This window comes from Odocoileus virginianus, chromosome 8 (genome assembly GCF_023699985.2).
Source record: "Odocoileus virginianus isolate 20LAN1187 ecotype Illinois chromosome 8, Ovbor_1.2, whole genome shotgun sequence".
NCBI classification, from domain to species: domain Eukaryota; kingdom Metazoa; phylum Chordata; class Mammalia; order Artiodactyla; family Cervidae; genus Odocoileus; species Odocoileus virginianus.
The window spans coordinates 7,994,704-8,005,523 of NC_069681.1; the positions used below are offsets into that span (position 1 = coordinate 7,994,704).

The following is a 10,820-nucleotide window of genomic DNA, read 5'->3' on the forward strand; positions in this document are numbered from 1 at the left end:
AAAAAAAAAAAATTGGAAGTCCTTTCATCTGTTTCTTTGTTTCTCTTTTATTGTTCAGGCCACAGCAGTGCCCGATCTTGTCCTTTATTCATTCATTGAACAAGCTCTCAGCAAGATTGTTACTGAATTGTATTGCTATAGCCAGTAAATAGTTCTCATATATTCTCTAGGGAGTATTTAATATGGTAAACCATAACCTCCTCATTGAACACCAAATTCCTAGACCTTCCTCAATGTTAAGCTCTTCCAGTTCTTATACTTGCTCTTTGATTGCCTCTTCTTAGCTTCAATATAAATTTGCCTTGTGTGTGTGTCTGTGCTCAGCTGTGTCTGACTCAGCAACCCCATGGACTGTAGCCTTCCAGACCTCTCTGTCCATGGAACTTTGCAGGCAAGAATACTGGAGTGTGTTGCCCTTTCCTACTCCAGGGGATCTTCCCAACCCAGGGACCAAACTTGCATCTCTTGCATATCCCACATTAGCAGGCAGATTCTTTACCATTAGTGTGACCTGAGAAGCCTAGATCTGCCTTACTAAACTCATTTATTCACAGGATATTCTAACCTGTGTGCTGCTGGCTCCTTTAACAGATGCTCTGAAGTACTTGTTACTCATTCAGATCACTTCATTTGCCCATACTGATACCATGGTGGTCTGTACACTAATGTATAAAAAAGAGAACACTAAGATATTTAGATTCACTATCAATCAGAGAGCATCATTTTATTGTGTCTCTCACATGCACACACACAAAATTCTTGTGAAAGTCTTGGAACCCTAAGGTTCTTCTGACAGTATGATTAAAGAGATATTTTGTAGTGTTTATCCTGTATTTGCAGGGTTTGAGTGATAAGCAGAAGTTTAAATACTAAAGGCAAAAGTTTAAAATACAATAAAATACAGGAGAATGACTTCACCATCTTATGTTAAGGAAGAAAATAAACTGACTAACTACAAACTAGGAACATCTTTTCATAATACATGTAGCTGAAAAAAAGATTCTTATCTAGAATTTATTAAGACTCTTTGAATAAATAATAAAATAGGCATAACAGGGAAAATAGACTGACACTTTACAGGAAAAAGTCCAAATTGTCTCAACATGCAAAAAGTTATGTACTATCATGACATAAAAGTGAAATACAAATTAAAAACCCAGTGAGATGTAAATTAATATCCAGTACATTTTCAGAAGTTAAGATGTCTGACAACACCAAACATTGGCAAGAATGTTAAGCACTGGGATTCTCACACTGGCATTAGGCACGTTTTGACACCAGACATCTCTAGAAAAACCCTCACCCATGAACCCTAAAACATCCATATAAGCGGGCTTTAAATTGCACTGTGAATAGCAAGGGAATAAGAAAATCCAAAATGCTTTTAAAATTTAAAAGAGACAAATTGCAATGCACTCATACAGAGGCTGTAATGCAACCATGAAATGAAGGAGATAGAACTCTGTTCATCAATATGGGTAATATTGAAAGTCATGCTATTCAAAAACTAAGTTACCTAAAAAGCTTGTATTTCAGAAATAGAAAGCAAATAAAGATTTTTTGGGATATCCATGCGTGTATGTGCATAGTAGAAAGAAAATCAAAAGAATGTTTACACCACTAAGTTTAACACTGTGACTAGTACTAAAGGGCTGTGTCAAAAGAACAATTTGTTAGGGCTGCATATTGGACTTCAAACATACCAGTATGGTTCTGTTTCATAAGCTGGGTTATGAATATATGAGTTTTGTCACATTTATCATAACTCTCTAAATTGCATATAATTGTTAATTGCACTTTTTAAAAAATTTACAAAGTTCATTGGTGAAAAAGGAGAAAAGAGATTACTCACTAATTAGAGAGGGTACAAGGGCCAGATGAAATTTTTGAAAGTTAGGAGAGGTCTTGAGGTAGACAGAATGATCCCTTAAAGATATCCATGTTATAATCCCTAACACCTATGAAACTGTTACCTCACAGGGATAAGTAACTGCAGATGTGAGTGAACTAAAGATATAAAGATGAGACAATTGTTCTGAATTATTCAGATGGGCTGAAGGTAGTTGCAGCATCATTAAAAGTAGAAGAGGGAAGCAGAATAGAGAGTCAGAGGAATACGTGAGTATGTGAGAAAGGCAGAGAGACACACATCAGTTGACTTAATGATGGGGAAAGGGGTCATGAGCTAAGGAATACATCAGTTCAGTTCAGTCACTCAGTCGTGTCTGACTTTGCGACCCCATGGACTGCAGCATACTGGGCCTCCTTGTCCATCACCAACTCCTGGAGCTTACTCAAACTCATGCTCTTAGAGTTGGTGATGCCATCCATCCATCTCATCCTCTGTTGTCCCCTTTTCCTCCTACCTTCAATCTTTCCCAGCATCACGGTCTTTTCAAATGAGTCGGTTCTTCACATCAGGTAGCCAAAGTATTGGAGTTTCAGCTTCAGCATCAGTCCTTCCAATGAATATTCAGTACTGGTTTCCTTTAGGATGGGCTGGTTAGATCTCCTTGCAGCCCAAGGGAGTCTTAAGAGTCTTCTCCAATACTACAGTTCAAAAGCATCAATTCTTTGGTGCTTAGCTTGCTTTATAGTCCAACTCTCACATCCTTACATGACTACTGGAAAAACCATAGCTTTGACTATGCAGATGCTGTCTAGATTGGTCATAGCTTTCTTCCAAGGAGCAAGTGTCTTTTAACTTCATGGCTGCAGTCACCATCTGCAATGATTTTGGAATCAGGAATAAAGGCAGCTTCTAAAACCTAGGAAAGAGAAGGAAAGAGATTCTCCCCTAAAGCATTCCAAAGGAATACCATCCTGAAAACACCTTGGTTTTAGTTCAGTAGGACCCAGTTTGGACTTCTAACATCCAGGGTTCAAAGAGAAAGCTGAACAGTTTTAAGCCATTAAATTTGTGGTGATTGGTTAGGGGAGCAATGGGAAATATTCATCTCTTTCTTTCTAGGTGGCCTTGGGGAACTGCTGGAAAGTTAAAGAGAAGAAATTACAATGAATCATACTCACTCTTGCCTCCACTACTGCTACCATCACTGCTTAATTTTTTATTAACTTGTACAATGCAGTTTGCAAAAATTGACTAAAGATATTCTTATTTAAATTCAACAAGAAATCCATGGGGTCAGAATCATCCTTTCCTATTGATAAATAAGGCAACTAAGGAAACTAAGGGGTCTTATTGGAGAAGGCAGTGGCACCCCACTCCAGTACTCTGGCCTGGGAAATCCCATGGACGGAGGAGCCTGGTAGGCTGCAGTCCATCGGGTCGCTACGAGTTGGACATGACTGATCGACTTCACTTTCACTTTTCACTTTCACACATTGGAGAAGGAAATGGCAACCCACTCCAGTGTTCTTTCCTTGAGAATCCCAGGGACAGGGGAGCCTGGTGGGCTGCCATCTATGGGGTCGCACAGGGTCACAAGGGACTGAAGTGACTTAGCAGCAGCAAGGGGTCTTATAAGTTAAGAGAATTATCAGTTGTTAAAAGCCACACCGCTTGTTGACTTATATGTGAATAAAAAGTCCCTTCAATCATGCTAATGCTAAGTTGTTTCAAACATGTTTGACTCTTTGTGACTCTATGGACTGTAACCCGTCAGGATCCTCTGCCAATGGGATTCTCCAGGCAAGAATACTATTCCATACCCTCCTCCAGTGAATCTTCCAACACAGGGCTTGAACCTGCAACTCTTAGGCATCTCTTGCATTGGTAGTTGGGTTCTTTACCAATAACTCCATCTAGGAAGCCCTCATAAAATAAATTTTATTTTTGAAATATGAAGAGATAAAGGTATGTGTTTAATTGTAAACCAATTCATTGGTTGTATTAAAATCATACATTATGAAAGGAGCTAAGATGGCGGAGGAATAGGACGGGGAGACCACTTTCTCCCCTACAAATTCATCAAAAGAACATTTGAATGCTGAGCAAACTCCACAAAACAACTTCTGATCGCTAGCAGAGGACATCAGGCATCCAGAAAAGTAGCCCATTGTCTTTGAAAGGAGGTAGGACAAAATATAAAAGATAAAAAGAGAGACAAAAAAACTAGGGACGGAGACCTGTCCCGGGAAGGTAGGCGTAATAGAGGAAGTTTCCAGACACCAGGAAACCCTCTCCCTGGCGGGTCTGGGGGAAGTTTTTGAATCTTGGAGGGCAACCTAACTGGGAGGAAAAATAAATAAAACCCACAGATTACATGCCTAAAAGCAACTCCCAGCAGAAAAGTACCCCAGATGCCCGCATCCCCCACCAGCAAGTGGGGGCAGAACGGAGAGGAGCAGGCGGCATTGCTCAGGGTAAGGACCGGGTCTGAATGCCCTGAGGGCAATCAGAGGGAGCTAATGTGAGATAGCAACTTAAACTGTGGGATAGCAAGAGAGACAGAGAAAATTAACCTGTGAAAAGCACTAACCGAACACACTGCCGGCCCACTCACAGAAGAAAGGAAGGACTGAGAAATTCCAGAGAAGAGCTAGCCAGCTGCGGACCGGCCCATCCCCGCCAGAGGCAGGAGGCAGGGGAGAGGGGGAAGGGGTAAACTCGGCCCCAGAGACAGCACCCCCTACCAAACTGCAAACAGGCTCCCAGTTTCTAACCAAAGACTTCTTGACATTCTGGATGGTTGACATCTGCCGGGAGGGTCACGGCTAGAGACCAGCTCCCCAGAACAGAGACAAGGCACACCGGACCAGTGTGCCCAGAAACTAAGGCTGGGACCATGGAGGGGAGAAGGCGCCCTGCACCCGGGGAGAGTACGCCCATCAAGCTCCTGGCTGCCTGAGATGCTCAGGCTGGGGAAGGCACAAAACGCAGGCCCAACCTGCGTTTTGTGGAGTACCTGAAAACTGGAACCACACGCAACTCAGGGCCCACTCCATATAGAGCAGCTGGGAGCCTGAGCAGTGTAGACGGGGAAAGCACACACGCTGTGAGTGGGGGCAAACCCAGTGTGGCCAGAACACTGCGCGTGCGCCCCACACAGGCCAGTGACATTTGCTTGCAGCGCCCCTCCCTCCCCGCAGCACGACTGAACAAGTGAACCTAAACAAGAGACCACCTCCACCCGCTTGTGTCAGGGCGGAAATTAGACACTGAAGAGACCAACAAACAGAAGCCAAATAAGCAATGGGAACCACATCAGAAGTGACCGGTACAACAGATTAAAATCCCTGTAGGTAACACCAACTACACCGGAAGGGGCCTATAGATATCAAAAAGTGTAAGCTGGAACGAGGAGCTATCTGAAACTGAACCGAACCCACACTGCCCGCAACAACTCCAGAGAAATTCCTAGCTATAGTTTTGCTTTTTTTTTTCTTTTTTCTCTTATTTTCTTTTAAAATTCCCTATTACTCCTCTATTACTCCTTAATTTTCATTTCACTATAACCTTGTAAAAAAAAAAAATAGACCCTATTGTTAAAGCGACCTTCAAATATATTTTTGTGTTTTTTTTAATTTTTTGTGTTTTTGTTTTTAATATTGTAATTTTAAGAGTCTAACCTCTACTCTGGATTTTTAATCTTTGTTTTTCAGTATTTGATATCAATTTTGGACATTTTAAGAATCCAATATTCAGTACCCATTTTTACTCAGGAGTGTGATGATTACTGTCTCCCCCTTTTGACACTTCTTTTTCTCTATATCACCTCTATTTCCTCTCTCCCCCTTCTCGTCTCAAACCAATTCTGTGAATCTCTGTGGGTTTTCTGGGCTATGTAGAACACTTAGGGAACAGAATACTGCGTAGATCTGTCTCTCTCCTCTTGAGTCCCCCCTTTTCTCCTCCTGCTCATCTCTATCTCCTTCCTCCCTCTCCTCTTCTTCATGTAACTTTGTGAAACTCTCTGGGTGTCCCTCACTGTGGAGAATCTTTTCACCATTAACCTAGAAGTTTTATTATCAGTGCTGTATAGTTGGAGAAGTCTTGAGGCTACTGGAAGAATAAGACTGAAATCCAGAGGCAGGAGGCTTAAGCCCAAAACCTGAGAACACCAGAGAACTCCTGATTACAGGGAATATTAAGTAATAAGAGATCATCCAAAAGCCTCCATACCAACACTGAAACCAACCACCACCCAAGAGCCAATAAGTTCCAGACAAGACATACCATTCAAATTCTCCAATAACACAGAAACTTAGTCCTGAGCATCAACATACAGGCTGCCCAAAGTCACACCAAACACATAGACCCATCTCAAAACTCACTACTGGACACTCCATTGCACTCCAGAGAGAAGAAATCCAGTTCCATGCACCAGAACACCAATGCAAGCATCTCTAACCAGGAAACCTTCACAAGCCAATCGTCCAACACCACCTACTGGGGGAAATCTCCACAATAAAAAGGAACCACTGACCACCAGAATACAGAAAGGCCACTCCAGACACAGCAGTCTAAACAAGATGAAAAGGCAGAGAAATACCCAACAGGTAAAGAAACATGAAAAATGCCCACCAAGTCAAACAAAAGAGGAGGAGATAGGGAATCTACCTGAAAAAGAATTTAGAATAATGATAATAAAAATGATCCAAAATCTTGAACACAAAATGGAGTTACAGATAAATAGCCTGGAGACAAGGATTGAGAAGATACAAGAAATGTTTAACAAGGACCTAGAAGAAATAAAAAAAGAGTCAATTTAAAAATGAATAATGCAATAAATATCAAAAACACTCTGGAGGTAACCAACAGTAGAATAATGGGAGCAGAAGATAGGATAAGTGAGGTAGAAGATAAAATGGTGGAAATAAATGAAGCAGAGAGGAAAAAAGAAAAAAAGAATCAAAAGAACTGAGGACAACTTCAGGGACCTCTGGGACAATGTGAAACACCCCAGCATTCGAATCATAGAAGTCCCAGAAGAAGAATAAGACAAAAAGAAAGGCCATGAGAAAATATTTGAGGAGATAATAGCTGAAAACTTCCCTCAAATGGGGAAGGAAATAGTCACACAAGTTGAAGAAACCCAGAGAGTCCCAAACAGGGTAAACCCAAGGTTAAACACCCCAAGATACGTATTAATCAAATTTACAAAGGTCAAACACAAAGAACAAATATTAAAAGCAGCAAGGCAAAAACAACAAATAACACACAAGGGGATTCCCATAAGGTTAACAGCTGATCTTTCAATAGAAACTCTTCAGGCCAGAAGGGAATGGCAGGACATACTTAAAGTAATGAAAGAGAATAACCTACAACCAAGATTACTGTACCCAGCAAAGATCTCATTCAAATATGAAGGAGAATTCAAAAGCTTTACAGACAAGCAACAGCTGAGAGAATTCAGCACCACCAAACCAGCTCTTCAACAAATGCTAAAGGATCTTCTCTAGACAGGAAACATAGAAAGGTTGTATAAACGCGAACCCAAAACAACAAAGTAAATGGCAACGGGACCATACCTGTCAATAATTACCTTAAATGGACTTCAAAATAAAGGCTGTGGAAAGAGACAAAGAAGGACGCTACATAATGATCAAAGGATCAATCCAAGAAGAAGATATAACAATTATTTTTTTTTTAGATGTTAACAGTGATTACATTTATCTAAGCAACATACATACATGTTCAGTTGTAAGATGTTAACTAAATTTCTCTGACAAATATGCACCTTTTTTTTTTTAATACCAAGAACATTATAGAGTTAATGCAGAGTCCTAAGGATAATCTAGTAGTCACTAAGTTTTCTTAAGTCTTCACTTAGACACTGTTTCTCTAGCACAGGTAAGCAGGCAGAGTCCATATGCTCAAACACTGGAATCTTTGGTTGCTACCATATCAGCTGGCTTGCAGACAAGAAGCCAACCATTTTAAGAATGTTTTAAGTGAACAACTTGCAAACCCCAGGGATGGATAAACCCTAAGAATGCACAATTGTGAGCATTTACAACCATCACAACTGTGGCTGAAGACTGTTCATGCCGTTCTTCCGAAATGAGATCTCAAAGCAGTATAGCTCAAAATAAAAGATTTTAACAAAAAATTGGCATATGCACAATTTCTCCACCAATTTGTGTGTGTCAACCATTTAGTGAGCTTTTCCACTTGAAAAAATGCAATAGAAAACTGACACCATGTTTCACTATCTCAGTTAATATTCACAATTACAGCGGCTACAACTCAGGACACAGCATCCATCACCAATGCTGCCCAGAGCCAGTTCATACTGAAATTAATTCTTTACACCAAGTAAATGGTTGTCCACAACCACTGGCTAGTGTACATATGAGCTAAAATTTCTAGATTTGGGGAGAAACAAATGCTGCTCCGATCATCTGCTCTGCTTCTTCTGTTCCTTGATTCATGCTTAGAAACCTTTCATGTTACTCTTGGTTTTGTCAGTTTGCTTGCCTGTAGGGGTTTGGGCCTGCTGACCCTGCCCACTTGAAGAGGCAGCCTGCTGTGCTGCTTTCTGCTTTAACACTATCCAATCAAATCCATAGTCATGTTGGTGATTCAGGGTCCTGAAAAGAATGCGGAATAGCTGCCTCAGGTATGTGTAATCCGGGGTTTCCTCAAAGGACAGCCCACGACAAAAGTTTAAGTACATGGCAAATTCTGCAGGAAATCCCTTACATAAAACTTCAACAGGTGTGGACATCTTCTTTTCACTAATTTTTTCATATTTTTGTTTCTTTGTTGCAGCCTTTAATCCTTGCCATGGCAGGCTGGTTCTATTAAAATACATCAAAATATATCCTAATGATTCCATGTCACCTCAGAGACTCTGCTCAATACCAAGATGTGCATTGATGCTGGCATACCGAGCGGTGCCGGTGAGGTTCTTATCTTCTCTGTACGATATGTGTTGCCTGGTCCTGTTGTCTCTGTACTTTTTGGCCAAACCAAAATCAATAAGGAATAACTTATTACAGTGACGCCCAATACCCATTAGGAAGTTATCTGGTTTAATGTCTCTGTGTATAAAATTCTTTGTATGCACATACTCGATTCTACTGATCATCTGGTCAGCTAACATAAGTACAGTTTTCATTGTGAACCTTCTTGAACAGAAATTGAAGAGGTCTTCAAGGCTGGGTCCAAGAAGATCCATAACTAGCACATTATAGTCTTTTTCCTGACCATACCACCGTATGTGGGGGATGCCAACCCCACCTTGAAGAATCTTATAGAGCTTGCTCTCGTACAGCAACTGGGGATGCCTGGCCTTCTGGGATTCTAGCGTCACTGCCACCTCCTCGCCGTTGGTGATGTTGATCGCCAAATAAATGTCCCCAAAGGAGCCAGACCCGATCTTCCGTACCAGTTTATATTTCCCTCCGACAATGAATTCGGCCTTGGAGCCGCTGCTGCTCGCCATCCTGAGAGACGAAGATGGAGGCTGGGGCTAAGCCCCGACACCTCTAAAGGGAGGATGGAGGCCTCTAGGGCTCGACCACGGAACAAGGCTGTGGAGAGTGGCAGGAGACAGAAAACGATGGCTCTTCTTTGGCGTTACAGGGCCAAGAATCGGCCAAGGGGAACCTGATCACCGCTGCTGTCAGGTTTATTGGCCGGGCCGCAGATTGTTGAAGGAGTTCTCCCGGTTACCAGGCTGAGCCACTAGTTTCTGGCGGCCGCTGCTGCCTCGCTTTCCTGGAGACGTCGCGGGCTGGAAAAGGAGAGCGGTGAAGGTAGGGCGGCGATACCGCTGCCACCACTGCCGCCGGCTCCCGCCTGGAGGGACCCCTGTCACTCCGCCGACGCCGCCATCTTGTTGCTCCGGCTCCAACCAACACAAAATGCCCCCAGTCCCCGGGAGCCGCTTCTTCACAGCGCAGAGCACTGTGGGAAAGGATATAACAATTATAAATATATATGCACCCAACATAGGAGCACCACAATATGTAAGGCAAATGCTAATGAGTATGAAAGGGGAAATCAACAATAACACAATAATAGTAGGAGACGTTATTACCCCACTCACACCTATGGATAGATCAACTAAACAGAAAATTAACAAGGAAACACAAACTTTAAATGACACAATGGATCAGCTAGACATAATTGATATCTATAGGACATTTCACCCCAAAACAATCAATGTCACCTTTTTCTCAAGTGCACACGGAACCTTCTCCAGAATAGATCACATCCTGGGCCATAAATCTAGCCTTGGTAAATTCAAAAAACTGAAGTCATTCCAGTTACCTTTTCTGACCACAGTGCAGTAAGATTAGATATCAATTACAGGAAAAAATTATTAAAAATTCAAACGTATGGAGTCTAAATAACACACTTCTGAATAACCAACAAATCATAGAAGAAATAAAAAAAGAACTCAAAATATGCATAGAAATGAATGAAAATTAAAACACAACAACCCAAAACCTATGGGACACTGTAAAAGCTGTGCTAGGGGGAAGGTTTATAGCATTACAGGCCTACCTCAAGAAACAAGAAAAAAGTCAAATAAATAATCAAGCTCTACACCTAAAGCAACTAGAGAAGGAAGAAATGAAGAACCCCAGGGTTAGTAGAAGGAAAGAAATCTTAAAAATTAGGGCGGAAATAAATGCAAAAGAAGCAAAAGAGACCATAGCAAAAATCAACAAAGCTAAAAGCTGGTTTTTTGAAGAGATAAACAAAATTGACAAACCGTTAGCCAGACTCATAAGAAACAAAGGGAGAAGCACCAAATCAACAAAATTTGAAATGAAAATGGAGAGATCACAACAGACAACACTGAAATACAAAGGATCTTAAGAGACTACTACCAGCAGCTCTATGCCAATAAAGTGGACAACTTGGAAGAAATGGACAAATTCTTAGAAAAGTATAATTTTCC

At 41.4% G+C, this 10,820-nt stretch overlaps 1 pseudogene; it reads right to left on the reverse strand.

Moving 5' to 3' along the window:
• Window positions 1-7,983: 7,983 nt before the first annotated feature.
• On the reverse strand, window positions 7,984-9,634 carry LOC110145481 (casein kinase I pseudogene; annotated as a pseudogene).
• Window positions 9,635-10,820: the final 1,186 nt, after the last annotated feature.